Source organism: Heterodontus francisci, chromosome 3, assembly GCF_036365525.1.
Source record: "Heterodontus francisci isolate sHetFra1 chromosome 3, sHetFra1.hap1, whole genome shotgun sequence".
Taxonomy (NCBI): domain Eukaryota; kingdom Metazoa; phylum Chordata; class Chondrichthyes; order Heterodontiformes; family Heterodontidae; genus Heterodontus; species Heterodontus francisci.
The window spans coordinates 97,391,458-97,410,684 of NC_090373.1; the positions used below are offsets into that span (position 1 = coordinate 97,391,458).

Sequence of the window (19,227 nt, forward strand, 5' to 3'; positions counted from 1 at the left end):
ACCATACTTAACTGGGCTCGAATATTTCCAGAGATCTTCACACGGGGCAAGAGCTGATGTCAGTGATTTAAACAGTCCTTTAAAAGGTAGGAAAGAGTCCGTTTCAAAGTGAGAACTGTTCAAAAGCGAAATTCTTCAAATGAAAGTATAAATTACAGTTTAAGTGTATTTTCAGTATAACATTGTGATATGCGGAAGATTTCCTTTGCATGTAATGTTTAATAAGATCGTAACTAATACACCCCCCTTCGAAGTGTTCAGGCTCTTTGCATCAGCATATAATAAGAGGCTTTTGAGGAATCAGACCTCCTCTATTGTCAAATTCTTCAACTATTATGGTTGCAGTTCTGCTGCTACGTTCTTGACACTGTAAAGCAAGTTCAGGTGTGTATGGATCTAAAAGTAACAGGAGTCAGGTACTGATGTGAATCTTGAATGCACTAAGACAAATTATTGGGGCTTGATACCGTTTGGAGTACAACCCAAGTCGGGCATTGTTAAGTGTAAAACTGCTGAGGGAGTCTGTTAAATTTCTTGGGCACCTTAAAAGCTGAGTATTGAACATCTTTAATGTTAGGAAGAAGTGGACATCAGCCCTTGCTCTGTCCCAATCCTTAAAATACCACCATTGGAAGAATGGAATTCTTGCGTGTTTCGAAGCATGAATAGATGGGCATAGTCTGAGTCACAGTCAGATAAAGCCTGCATTATAACTCTAGTCTTGGTATCTGCACTTTACATTTCATAGGGGAGATTTTCCCATTGCTGTGCCCAGGTAGAGTTAACAGCTGAGGTTCTGGACAGACACATCCTGGTACTTAGGCACGCACCACAGATTCTCAGCCCAGATATATTTGTCTGATTACACTCCTGCAAAGCACCTTGGGACGTTTTATTACATTAAAGGCGCTATATAAATTCACGTTATTGATAGAAATTGCTTTTTTGAAAGAAAAATTTGATACACAGAAAAAAATTCTGTTTTACACTTTTAGATTGAGGTATTGAGAAAAACATCAAAAGCTAGAAATCTCAAATAGACCCACTAAATGCTGAAATGCACAGCAGGTCAGGCAATATCTAAAGAAGAGAAATGTCTGAATATTACATGATTAAGCAATGGTGGTCCAGCAATAAACAAGTGTCGGGACTGTGCCCAAGGATTTGAGGGCATGACAAGGGTAAAACCGAAATCAGTGTTCTCCCAGCAGAATCGCATTTCAATCTACTCTTCTTGTTTGATAATTCTTCCAATTCTTCTAAGCAAACTAAAAAAGATTGGATTATGATTTTAATCTCGTTGATAACTTAGGTCAACAAACACTTTTGAATTATTTTTTGTTTAAAGTTCCTGGTGCTTATGTTAACCATTGCATTTTAGATTCCAGATAACCATACCAGGTAGGAACTTCACAGCTGTTTTCATAAATTTGGATTCCAGGAAAAAGGAGACATGATACATGATGGACATGAAAAAAATGATATTCTCCCAGTCTGAATGGTTCATAAATGGTAGATGTACCAGCAAAAAAAAAAATCCATAAAAATAAATTGTTTAAGGGCTCATCCCTTAAAAATTATATATGAATATTATACTTTTTAATTAATTGATGTCCCCAACAATTCTCTCCCTTACTCTTTTGACGGCACTGACTCATTTAACTGGCACAGGTAACTCCCAGTACTTTGTGAAAAAATAATTCTTCATGTGTGGGTGTCAACAGAGTTGGTCCATGTTGACTGCCTAATTGTGTCCTTGTCTGAGGTGTACATGAGCCGTATAACAATTGGGAATCATAAATTCATAGGGTGGAATCTCATGAGTGCCATGGCATTCCAGTCAGCGGGACCTGAAATTGGCGTAACTTATGCTTTCGCCGCAAATCCCATTTCCCAAGCGATTTTGCATGTAACTTAGCCGTGCAGCGACGAGCACGGGAGACATGTGGGATCATGTGGTGGGGGCAGCTTTTCATTGATGGAACCCACTGTCACTGCCCCAAGCGTCATGATTGCCACAGATATAAAACATTCTGTGCTTGCAGCCTCAAGGATCAGCAGCCATCCTTTCATGTAAGTATCTTCAGAATAACTTAAATTGAAGCCTTTACTTAAATCAAAATGTTTCTGCCTCCCCTATTTTGTGAAAGTCACCACCAATTTCACATTATTTATTTTACCTGCAGCAAAAGTGAGTCTGACGTCAGTCAGTACCTTTAATTTGCCCCACAGCTCCCCGATGTTGACAGCACTCATCCTTCACTTTAGGCCATTGCCAAATATCTTCACACAGCACTGATCCAATCCACCCACCACCCCGCAGCCGCCAAAATGCATCTTCAGCATCAACATCAACCATTTAGCAACCTGGATTCTCCACTCCACCCTCACCTGCTCTTCGATGCACCCAATCACCTCACCCTTCCCTCCCCGACCGCTGTCCCCTGCTCCTCCATGCTCCCGATCGCCTCACCCTTCCCTCCCCGACCGCTGTCCCCTGCTCCTCCATGCTCCCGATCGCCTCACCCTTCCCTCCCCGACTACCCTCCCCTGCTCCTCCACTTTATCCCCGCTCATGCCTTCGCTACCATCCTGAGATGATTCATCCTTGCTGGTGCCGAGCCTGGAGGCAAACATCTATTCCAATGTTAGTGTTAGTTTAGCAGATGAGTTAAAGGGAGAAGAGAACAGATCTGAGACTCAACTGCACAAATCCGATTGTTGCAAACCATGTTGAAACAATTGTGAACCAGGTGGCACGGGAATATTGCTCGCCGTTCACTTAACATGGCAGATAGGACTAAATTGTAACTATGTGTATGGTAATGAGTATTCATATTATTTAAATGAATGCAAAGTTGCAATCCACTATTGCATTGGGGGAACCCTGGAATGCCGCGAACCCGCCGCCGTCTTAATTCCTCTAAAATATCCCACCGTTGGGAATCCGAAAAAACACCTCCCACAAGCCACCGAATCCGTTCAATCCTCATAGCCCTGCAAGTTTATTTTCTTCAATTGCCCATCCAATTTCCTTTTGAAATCATTGATCATCTCTACTTCCACCACCCTTGTGGGCAACGGGTTCCAGGTCATTACGACTAGCTGTGTAAAAAAGTTCTTCCTCACATTTCCCCTGCATCTCATACCCAAAACTTACAATCTGTGTCCCCTAGTCCTTGTACCATCAGTTAATGGGACAGTTGTTCCTTGTCTAACTTATCTAAACCTGTCATAATCTTCTACACCTCTACCAAATCTCCCCTCTATCTCCTTTGCTCCAAGTAACCTTGTAACTAAAATTCCTCATCCCTGGAACCATTCTGGCAAATCTCCTTTGCATCCTCTCAAGGACCCTCATATCCTTCCGAAAGTGTGGTGACCTGAACTGGATGCAATGCTCCATTTGGTGCCTAACCAGAGCTTTATAAAGGTTTAGCATAACATCCCTGCTTCTGTACTCTATGCCTCTATTTGTGAAGCCCACGATCCCATATGCTTTGCTAACCACTCTCTCAATTCGTCCCGCCACCTTCAAAGATCGACACATATGCACCCCCAGGTCCCTCTGTTCCTGTACACACTTTAGAGCTGTGCTTTTAAGTCTATATTCCCTCTCCCTATTCCTTCTGCCAGATTGAGTTCTAGATGATTTCCCCCTGTATAGCCCAGGAATACCCAGACTAAGCATGTTGGTAAAGGCTAAGGATTAAATCTGGGACCTTTCTGATCTGTCTGACATAATAACCTATTAGAGGGCACATTTACCAACTGAGTCCTTAAGAAATTTATTTTTATGGATAATTAATAAAACAATGTATGATGTCATGAGTTTTATAACTTCATTTATTTATTTCATATTTTAACATCTTGGTAAAGTCAGATAAAGTTATAGGTCCTAAAATTCCTCATGACAATCCTGGTTGTTATATTTGGTTTGTGATTAGAGGCACGAGGATATGCAGGGACCTATGCAGGTGATGTGGAAGAGGGAGTGGGAAAGAGTAGAGAGGAGGAGGAGGAGGGAAAGGTGGGGAGAGAAGAGAAGGACAAGGGGTTGGGAGGAGAACAAGAGGGTCGGTAGAAAGGGGAATCGATAGGGAGGTGGCAAGGGGAGAGGTGAAGTGGTGGATTGAGAGATGAAAAAAGGGGGGAAAGGGAGTAGAAACAAGAGTAGGAAGAGGGAGATATTGTGATGGGGGTAGCAAAAGCAGAGAAAGCCATGGGGGTGTGGGTTGGCTTTGCTGAGCAAAAGCTTCTTTCCCATCTAGGGGCACAGGGAAGAAGATAGAGAAAGGAGCAGGAGGGAAAGGGAGGTTCAACTCAGTTAAGATTAGGTCTTCAACTACTTAAAATCCATGGGGAGCATTAGTACTGATTCCTGGTGCCTGGGCCTATCAAAATGTTTCATAATTCTAAAACTGCTATGAAATCTCCTCTTAGGCTGCTCTTCTCAAGTGGAAATAGTCCTGTTATCACACACCTCTCCCCATAACTATAGTTTCTCATGCCACTGAATGTATGCTGTATGTTCTCTATGGTTCGAATGCCTTTTCTGTTGTGGGTGGCACAAAACATCACACAGTACTCAAACTGTAATCTAACCATTCATACATATTTGTATAAATTTATTATTAACATATTTACTCTTGTATGCCCCAATTTATGAAACCCCAAATGCTGTCGGCCTTTTCAAATAAAGTTATCCACCTACACTCTCAATTTCAGAGAATTATGTACTTGTACTCCTCGATTTTTGTTTATCCACATCCTTCATCCTTCCTATTACCTCACATTTCTCCACTGCTGCCTGTTTGCCCATTTTTCTGTCTGTGTTCTTGAAGTCATCCTTATTGTTTACCAAACCTCCTTTTTGTGTCATCAGCAAATTTTGATATATGCTTCCTATGCCCAAGTTAAAGTCATGTATATTACAGAGAACCAATGTGGATACTGCACTTTCACGGTATACTATATCCAAAGCTTTTCCAATCTGAGCCGCATTGATTTACCCTAACTCTTTCTTCCCCGTCCCCATCCATCAGGAGCAGCACCAGGCATACCTAAAAATGAGGTGCCAACCTGGTGATGTGACAACACATTTACAAACATGTTAAACAGCAGAAGCAGAATGCTATAGACAGAGCTAAGCGATCCCACAACCAATGGATCAGATCAAAGCTCTGTAGTCCTGCCACATCCAGTTATAAATGGTGGAGGATAATAAAACAAATATCAGTAGGAGGAGGATCCACGAACATCCCCATCCTCAATGATGGCAAAGCAAGATGTGCCAAGTGGCTGATCCATCTTGGCCTCCTCCTGAGGTCCCTAACCTCACAGATGCCAGTCTCCAGCCAATTTGATTCACTCCACGTGATATCAAGAAATGGCAGAGCACACTGGAGACAACAATGACTGTGAGCCTGTCAACATCCTGGCTGTTGTGCTGAAGACTTATGCTCCAGCAATAGCTGCACTCCTAACCAAGTTGTTCCAGTACAGCCACAAAACTGGCACCTACCCGATGATGTGGAAAATTGCCACAAAAAGCAGGACAAGTCCAGCCTGTCCAATTATCGCCCCATCAGTCTACACTCAATCATCAGAAAAATGATGAAAGGTGTCATTGACAGTGCAATCAGGCTGCACTTACTCACTAATAACGTGCTTACCACTGCTCAGTTTGGGTTCCGCCAGGGCCATATGGCTCCAGACCTCATTGCAGCCTTGGGCCAAACATGGACAAAAGAACTGAATTCCAGAAGTGAGGTGAGAGTTACAGCCCTTGACATCAAGGCAGCATTTTATGAGTATGTCATCCAGGAGGCCTAGTAAAATGAAGTCAATGGGAATCAGAGGGAAAACTCTCTGCTGGTTGAAATCATATCTAGCACAAAGGAAGATGGTTATGGTTGTTGGAGGCCAATTATCTCAGTCCCAGGGCATCACTGCAGGAGTTCCTTAGGGCAGTATCCTCGGCCCAACCATCTTCAGATGTTTCATCAATGACCTTCCCTCCATCATATGGTCAGAAGTGGAGATGTTTGCTGATTATTGCACAGTGTTCATTTCCATTTGCAACTCCTCAGATAATGAAGCAGTCTGAGACCATATGCTGGAAGACCTGGACAACATTCAGGCTTGGGCTGATAAGTGGCAAGTAACATTGATGCTACATAAGTGCCAGGCAATGACCATCTCTAGCAAGAGAGAATCTAACCTTCGTCTCTTGACATTCAACGACATTACCATCGCTGAATCCTCCACCTTCAACATCCTGGGGGTTACCATTGAACAGAAACTGAACTGGATCAGCCACATAAATACTGTGGTTACAAGACCAGGTCAGAGGCTAGGAATTCTGCAGTGAGTGACTCATCTCCTGACTCCCCAAAGCCTGCCCACTATCTACAAGGCACAAGTCAGGAGTGTGATGGAATACTCTCCACTATCCTGGATGAGTGCAGCTCCAGCAACACTCAAGAAGCTTGATACCATCCAGGACAAAGCAGCCCTATTCATTGGCACCCCACGTACCACCTTAAACATTCACTTCCTCCTCCACTTGCGCACAGTGGCAAAAGTGTGTACCACCACAAGATGCACTACAGCAACTCGACAGAACCTTCCAAACCTGCCACCTCTACAAAATAGAAGAACAAGAGCAACTGGTGCATGAGAAAACCACCACCTGCAAGTTCCTCTCAAGTCACACACCATCCTGACTTGGAACTATATCACTGCTCCTTTCTGTCGCAAGGCCAAAATCCTGGAACTCCCTTCCTAACAGCACTGTGGGTGTCCTACACCACATGGACTGCAATGATTCAAGAAGGCAGCTCACCACCACCTTCTCAAGAGCAATTAGGGATGGGCAATAAATGCTGGCCTTGCCATCTCATGAACAAATTAAATAAAAGTCAATTTACTAACCATTCTGCTAAAACTCCGCTTATACAATATAAGCTTCTTTAATGAATGTCTTTGGAAATCCATAAGTGCCATATTTACTGCATACTTTTTATCTACATAATTTGTCAATTCTTCAACAAATACTATTCAAGACATACAGTCATAGGAGGATTTAGCTATAGAGAGGATGAAGCAGTTTTGCTCAAGGTGATCCAGTCAGATGTGGCAGTGAATGGCCAAAGCAGTCATGTGCCAGAGGAGCTCAAGTCTGCAGCCCTCAGATTTGAAAATGTAGAGTCTGGAATAATTGGTGGAAGAACACAAGAGACTTGGGGATTAAACCATCAAAACCCAGGGAGCTCTTGAATAGAGTTATCAGAGGGGCGGTGCCGTGGAGTTTGAACAACTAGAAAATGAAAACGTAGTTGTTCGAGAGTGTGTGAGGGAGCTTCGGAAGTATTTTCCAATGGTATACAATAAAATAATCGGGGAGAAGGCAGACCAGGAGGTGTGGATTTTGAGGGAAATGAAGATGATCAGAGATGGCTTTGCCAATGATTGAAACTGCAGAGGTGGTGAATGTTCATATGATGGTGAGGTTCATTGGGTTGGCTGAGTTGTGGGAAGCAATGTTGATGCGCAGGGTTAGGCTGAGTGAGGGAAATCTTTATCTGACATTCTGTACTGGATGAGCAGAAATTTCCTCCAATTTGGCAGACTGAAGGCATTGTTTTCGGCTCCCACTCCAAATTCCATTCCCTAGCTACTGACTCCATCCCTCTTGCTGGCAACAGTCTGAGACTAAACCAGACTGTTTGCAACCTTGGTGTCTTACTTGACCCCAAGATAAGCTTCCAATCACATATTCGCGCTATTACTGGGATCGCCTATTTCCACCTCTGTACCGTTGCCTGACTTCACCCCTGCCTCAGCTCACCTGCTGCTGAAACCCTCATTCATGCTTTTGTTACCTCTAGTCTTGATTATTTCAGCACACTTCTGGCTAATCTCACACATTCTACCCTCCATAAACTTGAGGTCACCCAAAAAGCTGCTCCCCATGTCCTAAATTGCACCAAGTCCCATTCCCCCATCAGCTCTGTGCTGACTGATCCATTGGCTTCCGGTCAAGCAGCGTCTTGATTTTAAAATTCTCATCCTTGTTTTCAAATCTCACCATGGCTTTGCCCCTCTCTATCTCTGTGATCTTGTCAGCCCCACAACCCTCTGAGATATCTGTGCTCATCTAATTCTGACCTCATGAGCATCCCTGATTTTAATCGCTCCACCATTGATGGTCATGCATTCAGTCCTTTAGGGGAGGAAATCTACTGTCCTTACCCAGTCTGGCCTAGGTATGACTCCAGACCCACAGCAATGTAGTTCGCTCTTAACTGCCCTCTGAAATGGCCTAGCAAGCCACTCAGTTCAAGGGCAATTAGGGATGGGCAACAAATCCTGGCCTGCTAGTGACACCACATCCCATGAATGAATAAAAAAAGTTTCCTTGCCCTTAAGCTCTGGAATTTCCTCCTTACACCTCTTCACCTTGCTTTTCTCCTTTAAGACACTCCTTAAAACCTACCACTTTGACCAAGCTTTGGTCATCTGATCTAATGGCCAAGATTTTATGCTGATGATGGGGGTCTCGACGTGCGGAAAAAGCGATGCTGAGAACTGCGTGTCGCCCCTTTTCCGGAAGGCCCGCCGAATCTAGTGCCAATCAGGCATGGCAAGCCTTCCACAGGATCTAGGACCCTGTTGCCGGAAGTCCTGCCTTTGGAGAGCTGATGGCCATTCAGAGGCCATTCAGAGGCCATCAGCTCTTCCACTGAGCAGCGCCACCATGGAGGCAGTGGATGCTGCTGGAGCAGCCCATAGCCAAGGCCCAGGAGCAGCGCTAGATCCAAGCCATAGGTAGATCAGGGTGGGAGGGGTCTCGTGGGGTGGGGTCATGGGGGAGGGGATTGTAGGGGAGTCGATAGCAAGGGCAGAGGGGTGGCTATCAGCGGGGCCCCCTCCCTTCTGATTCTGGGTCCTTGTTCAGGCACTGTGCCGTTTAACGAGGGACACCCGCCAACCCACCCCGCTTGGAGCCAGGAAGCAGCCTGCTTGGTTTTTCGTGCCATGCTTCCCATGCAACAAGAGGGCCACCTGCTGCACAGCTAATTATGGCGGTGGCAGGACGTGGCCCTTAATTAGGGATTAATTGCCAAGTTAAGGGCCTCAGTTGGCGGTGGGGAGAGAAGGCCATTCACAGGCCTTCCCGCCCCGGACTAAATTTTGGCGGAGGCAGGATGATGGCGTGATTTTCCCCTGCCACCATCCTGCCCAATTTTATGCCCACCCCACCCCCAAACCTACCTTGGGGGAGAGCATAAAATTCCCCCTAATATCTCCTTATGTGGCTCAGAGTCATATTTTGTTTTATATTACTCCTGTGAAGCGCATTGGGACATTTCATTACATTAAAGGTGCTATATAAATATCAGTTGCTGTTTGTTGAAAAAGAGCAAAGAATTCAGAAAGGAAGACGACATCAACGACAATAACAATTTGCTTGATACAAAACTTAAGGGAGGAAAACAGGGAAGAAATCTCAGTGAGGAAGTCACTGCAGGCCTTTGAAGCAGAGGACCATATGAGTATGAAAACAAAGCAGTGAAGCTATGGAAACACAAGGAAGTAATTTTATATTCAAATAAATCTTTAGCAATCAAGAAAACCCATGGGCAATTTTGAAATTTTACTTCCTGTTTCCAGATTAAACAGATTTTAATCATTAATGTATCTGAGTGTTGCTTTCATTAAGAATCAGGAAGTGACCAAGAAAAACCTGCACAAGAAGAGGGCTGGATGAAGAAAAGTAAAGAATGAGTGGGGGTGATGGGGGGTGGGGGTGGGGGTGGGGGTGGGGGGGGGGGAGACAATTTCCAGCAGTTGATGGCTTCCAGGGAGTTTAGATTCTCACATTTCAAGGTACAAAAATCCTAACAATCATAGACACTGAAAGATCATAGAAACTGAAAGATCATAGACATTGAAAGATCATATACACTGAAAGATCATAGAAACTGAAAAGTCATATACACTGAAAGATCATATACACTGAAAGATCATATGCACTGAAAGATCAGATACACTGAAAGATCATATACACTGAAAGATCATATACACTGAAAGATCATAGACACCGAAAGATCATATACATTGAAAGATCATATGCACTGAAAGATGAGATACATTGAAAGATCAGACACCGAAAGATTATATACGTTGAAAGATCATATACACTGAAAGATCATAGGCACTGAAAGATCATATACACTGAAAGATCATAGGCACTGAAAGATCATATACACTGAAAGATCATATACACTGAAAGATCATATACACTGAAAGATCATAGACACTGAAAGATCAGAGACACTGAAAGATCATATACACTGAAAGATCATATACACTGAAAGATCAGAGACACTGAAAGATCATAGACACTGAAAGATCATATACACTGAAAGATCAGAGACACTGAAAGATCAGAGACACTGAAAGATCAGAGACACTGAAAGATCATTGACACTGAAAGATCATAGACACTGAAAGATCATATACACTGAAAGATCATATACACTGAAAGATCAGAGACACTGAAAGATCATATACACTGAAAGATCATATACACTGAAAGATCATAGGCACTGAAAGATCATAGACACTGAAAGATCATATACACTGAAAGATCATAGACACTGAAAGATCATATACACTGAAAGATCATAGGCACTGAAAGATCAGAGACACTGAAAGATCAGAGACACTGAAAGATCATATACACTGAAAGATCATAGGCACTGAAAGATCATAGACACTGAAAGATCATATACACTGAAAGATCATAGGCACTGAAAGATCAGAGACACTGAAAGATCAGAGACACTGAAAGATCATATACACTGAAAGATCATAGGCACTGAAAGATCAGAGACACTGAAAGATCATATACACTGAAAGATCATATACACTGAAAGATCAGAGACACTGAAAGATCAGAGACACTGAAAGATCATATACACTGAAAGATCATAGGCACTGAAAGATCATAGACACTGAAAGATCATATACACTGAAAGATCATAGGCACTGAAAGATCAGAGACACTGAAAGATCAGAGACACTGAAAGATCATAGGCACTGAAAGATCAGAGGCACTGAAAGATCAGAGGCACTGAAAGATCAGAGACACTGAAAGATCATATACACTGAAAGATCATATACACTGAAAGATCAGAGACACTGAAAGATCATATACACTGAAAGATCATAGGCACTGAAAGATCATAGACACTGAAAGATCATAGACATTGAAAGATCATATACACTGAAAGATCATAGGCACTGAAAGATCATATACACTGAAAGATCATAGGCACTGAAAGATCATAGACACTGAAAGATCATAGACATTGAAAGATCATATACACTGAAAGATCATAGACACTGAAAGGTCATATACACTGAAAGATCATAGGCACTGAAAGATCATAGCACTGAAAGATCATATACACTGAAAGATCATAGACACTGAAAGATCATAGACATTGAAAGATCAAATACACTGAAAGATCATAGGCACTGAAAGATCATATACACTGAAAGATCATAGCACTGAAAGATCATATACACTGAAAGATCATATACACTGAAAGATCATAGACATTGAAAGATCAAATACACTGAAAGATCATATACACTGAAAGATCATATACACTGAAAGATCGTAGACACTGAAAGATCGTAGACATTGAAAGATCAAATACACTGAAAGATCATATACACTGAAAGATCATAGACACTGAAAGATCATAGACATTGAAAGATCATCGACACTGACACTGAAAGATCATAACAACCATGGTTTCCAGTGGGCAATATAGCTGAGTCTTAGATTCAATGCTTGGTGACTAGTTGTTCTGAAAATTTGAGGCTGTGGTAATTCGCAGAACATTAAGAATGGGAACAGGGTTTAGTGTACCTTGGTCTGCATATTAATAGAGGAGACTGAAGAACAAGAAAAGCCAGTCTGTTGTTATAGGTGGTATTCAATGCTCACTGTGCGATCCCAGACAAGGCTACGGGCCAAGTGCTGGGAAATGGGATTAGAATAGATAGGTGCTTGATGGCCGTCATGGACACGCTGGGCCGAAGGACCTGTTTCTGTGCTGTATAACTCTATGATTCTATGACTTTATCAATACAAAGCATTACAGGTGTACTATTCAGGCAGAACAGTATCTTAGGAATCTTGGGTTAAGCCAAGAACTATTGACAAGAGTTTTTCTGCCAACTCTATAGCACTTGCTGACCGCATCTACCACCCCCAGACTAGCTGTGAAAGTTACCATGTCAGTGAGCTTCTATGCCTCGGAGTCCTTCCAGGCCAGCACAGGGAACATCTGCATCATTCAGTTACTGTGTATAAATGTATCAAGTAAGTGATGGATGCCGAATTCTGCAGGATGCACTATTTCATTACAATTTCTAAATTTATCAGGCCTATTGTACAGGTCTACTGGCCTCCACCAAGTCCAGGGGAATCACTGATTGCATACCTACAGCCACTTGCCCCTGTGTGCATAACAGTGCTTTTTTACATAAATGTCCAGCTGCTCTGCAACCAGCAGCACAGAATAAAGAAGGCAAATTCCCCTTAATGGCTTAATATTAAGGCAATTCTCTGAGCCCCTTTAATTGAAATAGAAGGGTGAATGGAAGGTTGGCTGCTGCTCGACCAGGGCTGCCTTTTCCAGCCCTGGCCCATGGTATCGTCATGCCAGCCACAGAAAGAATCTTGCAAAAATGATATTAACTTGGCATCCTCACAGTACAGCTCTTCCACCACACCTGCGTTCTTTGATACATGTAGAATACTGCATGCTGCATAATCTTACTCTTGAAAAAGGAATAATGATGGAGAAAAATGCATAGAATGTCTAAGTTAATCACAGAAGAGATAAAGTGATACCAATGAGGCAGCTGTGATTTTCTCAATGCAGCAAAGAATGTTTATGCATCACTCATTCTGCGTGTCTTCCTGTAAATACCAGAATTGCCCCAAATGTAGCATACACAGCATTCCCATGTAACTTTGGTATTTGACAATGCCACTGTCTTTCTTACACCCCTGCCCAGTATCATCTGTTGGCAATATTATCCCAAATGGCACACCAAGTCTCAGAACAGTATCTAGTTACAACATGCACTTCCTTATGCAAATAAATGCATAGTGAATGCTGTCAGCATGATTTGTGATGATGCTTTTACTTTGTGCCTGTTTGCATTCATTGTATTTTTTTATTATTCATTCGTGGGATGTGGACATCGCTGGCTAGGCCAGCATTTATTGCCCATCTCTAATTGCCCTTGAGAAGGTGGTGGTAAGCTGCCTTCTTGAACCACTGCAGTCCTTGGGGTGTAGGTACACCAACAGTGCTGTTAGGAAGGGAGTTTGAGCCAGCAACAGTGAAGGAACAGCAATATAGTTCCAAGTCAGGATGGTGTGTGGCATGGAAGGGAACTTGCAGGTGGTGGTGTTCCCACGCATCTGCTGCCCTAGGTGGTAGAGGTTGCAGGTTTGGAAGGTGCTGTCAGAGGAGCCTTGGTGAGTTGCTGCAGTGCATCTTGTATATGGTACACCCTGCTGCCATTGTGTGTCAGTGGTGGAGGGAATGTTTGTTGAAGGTAGTGGTTGGGGTGCCAATCAAGCAGGTTGCTTTATCCTGGATGGTTTCGAGCTTCTTGAGCTTTGTTGGAGCTGCACTTATCCAGGCAAGTGCCTGACTTATGCCTTGTAGATGGTGGGCAGGCTTTAGGGAGTCAGGAGTTATTCGCTGCAGAATTCCCAGCCTCTGACCTGCTCTTGTAGCCACTGTATTTATGTGGCTGGTTCAGTTCAGTTTCTGTTCAATGGTGACCGCCAGTATGTTGATAGTGGGGGAATTCAGCGATGGTAATGCCATTGAACAACAAGGGGAGATGGTTAGATTCTCTCTTGTCGGAGATAGTCATTGCCTGGCACTTGTGTGGCGTGAATGTTACTTACCACCTATCAGCCCAAGCCTGGATATTGTCCAGGTCTTGCTGCATATGGACATGGGCTGCTTCAGTTTCTGAGGAGTCACAAATGCTGCTTTTAATTCCAAATTTATTCATTGAATTCAAATTCCACCATCTGCTGTGGTGGGATTCGATCCCATGTCCCCAGATCATTAGCCTGGGACTGTGGGTCATTAGTTTAGTGACATAACCATTACGCCATCGCCTCCCCTGTATGACTCCTATTTTCTCCTTCAATCAGTTTACAATGAATAGCTGAGTCATACAAACTGGGAAAGACAGAGGTTTAGTTCTCTTCTTATATTGAAATATCTGTTCTCTGATGGAGCAGCAGTAGTGCCATTACAATTAATTAAAAGGCTCTTGGATTTGGTGGGGTCGGGAGGGTGGGGTGGTGAATGAAGAGGTTTTCTGCTTCTGATTAGTATTTTTTGAAAGTAGAGTGTAGGTGAGTAATGGGACATGTTGCACTCTGATGACTACCCCCATTATGGTTGAATCGATTGCCAATATTCACTGTTAAATCTGAGTGAATCACAGAAAAACGTGAGTGGTACAATTCCAGATATATGTGCAGAATACTGCACTTTTTAATACTATTTTAAGATTCCTTCTTCGTATTTTCTCTTTGCTGTCCTTATCACTTTTTTAGCCTCTTTCCTTATTTTCTCAAATTCCCTCTTACTTTTATCATGCCTCTAAGAAAGAAATAACTTGCATGCCCTAACATGCATTACAGATATCGAGACCAGTGGTTCTCAACAGTTTTCGTTGAAGGACCCCTTTTCAAATAGCTTAGTAATCACAGAATTGTTGCAGTGCAGAAGGAGGCCATTCGGCCCATCATGTCTGCACCAGCTCTCCGAAAGAGCAATTCACTCAGTTCCATTCCCCCGCCTTCACCCCATAACACTGCACATTCTACCTTTTCATATAAGTATAATTCCCTTTTGAATGCTTCAATTGAACCTGCCTCCACCACACTCTCAGAGAGTGCATTCCAGATCTTAACCACTCACTGCGTGAAAACGTTTTTCCTCGTGTCACTTTTGCTTCTCTTAACAAATTACTTTAAACAAATACTTCTTTCACGAGTGGGAACAGTTTATTTCTATCTACTCTGTCCAGACCCCTTATGATTTTGAATACCTCTATCAAATCACCTCTCAGCCTTCCTTTCTCCAATGAAAACAGTCTTAACTTCTCCAATCTATCTTCATAATTGAGTTGGACCCCACCTAAATTATAATAATTTGTAACACTAATACTATGGAAATGTTGATGTAAAAAGTGTTTTATTAATGCTTTAAAGAACACAAATATTTACTCACAGATATCAGTGAATTGGTTTGTCTGCTTCTCACTGCAGAGTCTATTCATCCTTGATAATGTTGTCCCCTTGTTTAAGAAGGGTAGCAGGGAAAATCCAGGTAATTATAGACCGGTGAGCCTGACGTCAGTGGTAGGGAAGCTGCTGGAGAAGATACTGAGGGATAGGTTCTATTCCCATTTGGAAGAAAATGGGCTTATCAGTGATAGGCAACATGGTTTTGTGCAGGGAAGGTCATGTCTTACCAACTTAATAGAATTCTTTGAGGAAGTGACAAAGTTGATTGATGAGGGAAGGGCTGTAGATGTCATATACGTGGACTTCAGTAAGGCGTTTGATAAGGTTCCCCATGGTAGGCTGGTGGAGAAAGTGAAGTCGCATGGGGTCCAGGGTGTACTAGCTAGATATGTAAAGAACTGGCTGGGCAACAGGAGACAGAGAGTAGTAGTGGAAGGGAGTTTCTCAAAATGGAGACGTGTGACCAGTGGTGTTCCACAGGGATCCGTGCTGGGACCACTGTTGTTTGTGATATACATTAATGATTTGGAGGAAAGTATAGGTGGTCTGATTAGCAAGTTTGCAGACGACACTAAGATTGGTGGAGTAGCAGATAGTGAAGGGGACTGTCAGAGAATACAGCAGAATATAGATAGATTGGAGAGTTGGGCAGAGAAATGGCAGATGGAGTTCAATCAGGGCAAATGCGAGGTGATGCATTTTGGAAGATCCAATTCAAGAGTGAACTATACAGTAAATGGAAAAGTCCTGGGGAAAATTGATGTACAGAGAGATTTGGGTGTTCAGGTCCATTGTTCCCTGAAGGTGGCAACGCAGGTCAATAGAGTGGTCAAGAAGGCATACGGCATGCTTTCCTTCATCGGACGGGGTATTGAGTACAAGAGTTGGCAGGTCATGTTACAGTTGTATAAGACTTTGGTTCGGCCACATTTGGAATACTGCGTGCAGTTCTGGTCGCCACATTACCAAAAGGACGTAGATGCTTTGGAGAGGGTGCAGAGGAGGTTCACCAGGATGTTGCCTGGTATGGAGGGCGCTAGCTATGAAGAGAGGTTGAGTAGATTAGGATTATTTTCATTAGAAAGACGGAGGTTGAGGGGGGACCTGATTGAGGTGTACAAAATCATGAGAGGTATAGACAGGGTGGATAGCAAGAAGCTGTTTCCCAGAGTGGGGGATTCAATTACTAGGGGTCACGTGTTCAAAGTGAGAGGGGAAAAGTTTAGGGGGGATATGCGTGGAAAGTTCTTTATGCAGAGGGTGGTGGGTGCCTGGAGCGCGTTGCCAGCGGAGGTGGTAGACGCGGGCACGATAGCGTCTTTTAAGATGTATCTAGACAGATACATGAATGGGCAGGAAGCAAAGAGATACAGACCCTTAGAAAATAGGCGACAGGTTTAGATAGAGGATCTGGATCGGCGCAGGCTTGGAGGGCCGAAGGGCCTGTTCCTGTGCTGTAATTTTCTTTGTTCTTTGTTCTTTGATATGATGTTTGGCAATGACAATTGTAAATCATTCTCCGCTTTACTTCGTCCTCCTGGCATTAAGGAAAATAGCACCCTGAGCAAACTTGTATGTTGGAGACTTTTCTTTGAGTTTAAATGTTAGTACTTAAATATTTAAAAATAAACTCCCCTCTCTTAAACAAGGCTGATCTCACCTGGCACCCACTACCAGCCTTGGTAACTGTTGTCCTACCTGGCAATCTTTGGGCCACTTTCAGTGCTCCTCCACTTGTCTTCATTCCTAGGTAGGACTGCCAGCCCACTCTACACTGTACTTGTGGCAGTCGCACTCTCCTCCCACTTCCTGGCTCCTGCCAAGCCCACCTCCAGCCGTCGCTCATTCAGTTATCCTTGACCATGGTGCCTGGGCGATCACCCACTTTGCCCACCCATAAGGCCAACTCTGCTTGGTAAGTACTTTTACATTATTTTGCAGGCCCCTGGAAAGTCTCTACAAAGCCCCCATAGATCCAAGGGCCACAGTTTGAGAACCACTACTCTATACCCCCTTCAGTTTTAGCTTGTTTGCAATCTCTTTTTTTAAAAAAACCCAATTGTTAATCTACAGTCCTGCATGCCAAATTCTCTTAAATAAAAGCAAAATACTGCAGCTGCTGGAAATCTGAAACAAAAACAAGAAATGTTGGAAATACTCAGCAGGATTCTCTTTCCTGCTCACCTCAGCTAGCTTATTCGTTAGCTTTTTAAAATCTGCCTTTATTTTTGCGATAAGCTTTACCCTTTCTATTTTGATATTAAACCTCCTTGTTCCAATCAATGAGTTGGTAATTAAAATCTCCTAGAATAATTGTTAATGCTACTCATTTCCCTGCCCCTTCTTTATATTGACTCTTTGAGCTGCTTTTTGTGTGTGCATCAGTCCTTTCTAGAGCAAGTATTTCCTCCTTCACCAATGTTTCCACTGCTATTTTCTTACCTATTCTGTCCCTCTAAAAAATATTGGAACCCAATAGATTTATTTTTCTCTTCTGCCCAGTGCGCAGACTTGTCTCTGTTATTGCTATTTAACCTATATCTTCATGTTTATTGTTTCTCATTCTCCAGTTTATTTCCCATACTCTGAGCATTGCATTTACCTTTCTTGTGTGTATTTAATGCTACTCTTTTCTCTTGATTCTTTTTGTTCAAGCTAACACTTCATTCCTTTATATTTTTCCTGCTTGGTCCTTCTGCATGCTATTACTTTTTGTGACTTTTTGTATATGTACTTCATCCATTTCTATCATTTTCCTCTTAATTATTTTTCTGCCCATCTCTTCCTTCTTTCCTAGTTTAAATGACTCTTCGCTTTCTTGTTTATCCATTTTCCAATTTATTAGCTTCCTTCTTGTTCAAATGTAGCCCTTCATTCCTATCCTCCAAAGAACTGGTGCCAATGCCTCATAAAATATAAACACTCTTCCGGACACCAGCCCTTTAGCCATATATTGAGTTCCCTAACTTTCCTATTCTTCCTTATTCTAGCATGTGGCTGGGAGAGTAATCCAGAGATTCCTATCCTTGAAGTCTGTTTCCTAAACTCCCTTTGCTCGCTTTTCTTTCCAATATTGTAGCCTTCCATGATAATTGGCTTCTCTCCCTTCAATTCCATAATCTTTTCTAGTCATTTTGAAATGTCCCTTATCCTTGCACTTGGCAGGCAACAAAATGTCCAGGACTCTTAGTCTGCTCTAACTCTAACTATTGGATGCACCTCCTGCATAGCTTCATTGCTTGTGGATTAGAGTTATGTGTGAATAGATGAGAATGTCACACTCTTCAAATTGTTTCAAAGGTGAAAGTTATATTGTGCTATTAGTCCGAGGCAGATGGCTTCAAGATATACATCCAGCACGACTATTGTTACATTTCCTGGCTGTGAATCATATTGTACAATGGAGCATTAGTTATTTTCAAGCAATACATTTGGCTCAGACTAAATTGCTTCATCAAAAATGAATGTAGGTCAGGATGTAATAGGAATTCAGGATTCAAGGCAAAGAAATCAGTCACTCTATTCAAATAGGTTTCAGATAATACACACAAGTTTCATTGTCCATTTCCTGGTTCATTGTGATTTGACAACAAGCTTTGTATGCTCTGGGCGGCACAGTGGCGTAGTGGTTAGCACTGCAGCCTCACAGCTCCAGGGACCCGGGTTCAATTCCGGGTACTGCCTGTGTGGAGTTTGCAAGTTCTCCCTGTGTCTGCGTGGGTTTTCTCCGGGTACTCCTGTTTCCTCCCACAAGCCAAAAGACTTGCAAGTTGGTAGGTAAATTGGCCTTCATAAATTGTCACTAATATAGGTGGTAGGGAAATATAGCGTCAGGTGGGGGATGTTTG

The 19,227-nt window shown here is 42.8% G+C and overlaps 1 protein-coding gene across 2 annotated transcripts in view; it reads left to right on the top strand.

Moving 5' to 3' along the window:
* Nucleotides 1-19,227, top strand: part of LOC137352494 (adhesion G-protein coupled receptor F1-like) — a 109,715-nt gene continuing 90,488 nt past the window's right edge. The window contains exon 1 of one of the 2 annotated variants that reach the window (XM_068018027.1): nucleotides 1-86. The gene's annotated coding sequence lies outside the window, so the exon portion shown is untranslated. The remainder of the gene's footprint in view (nucleotides 87-19,227) is intronic. The other variant, XM_068018037.1, reaches the window with a different exon arrangement.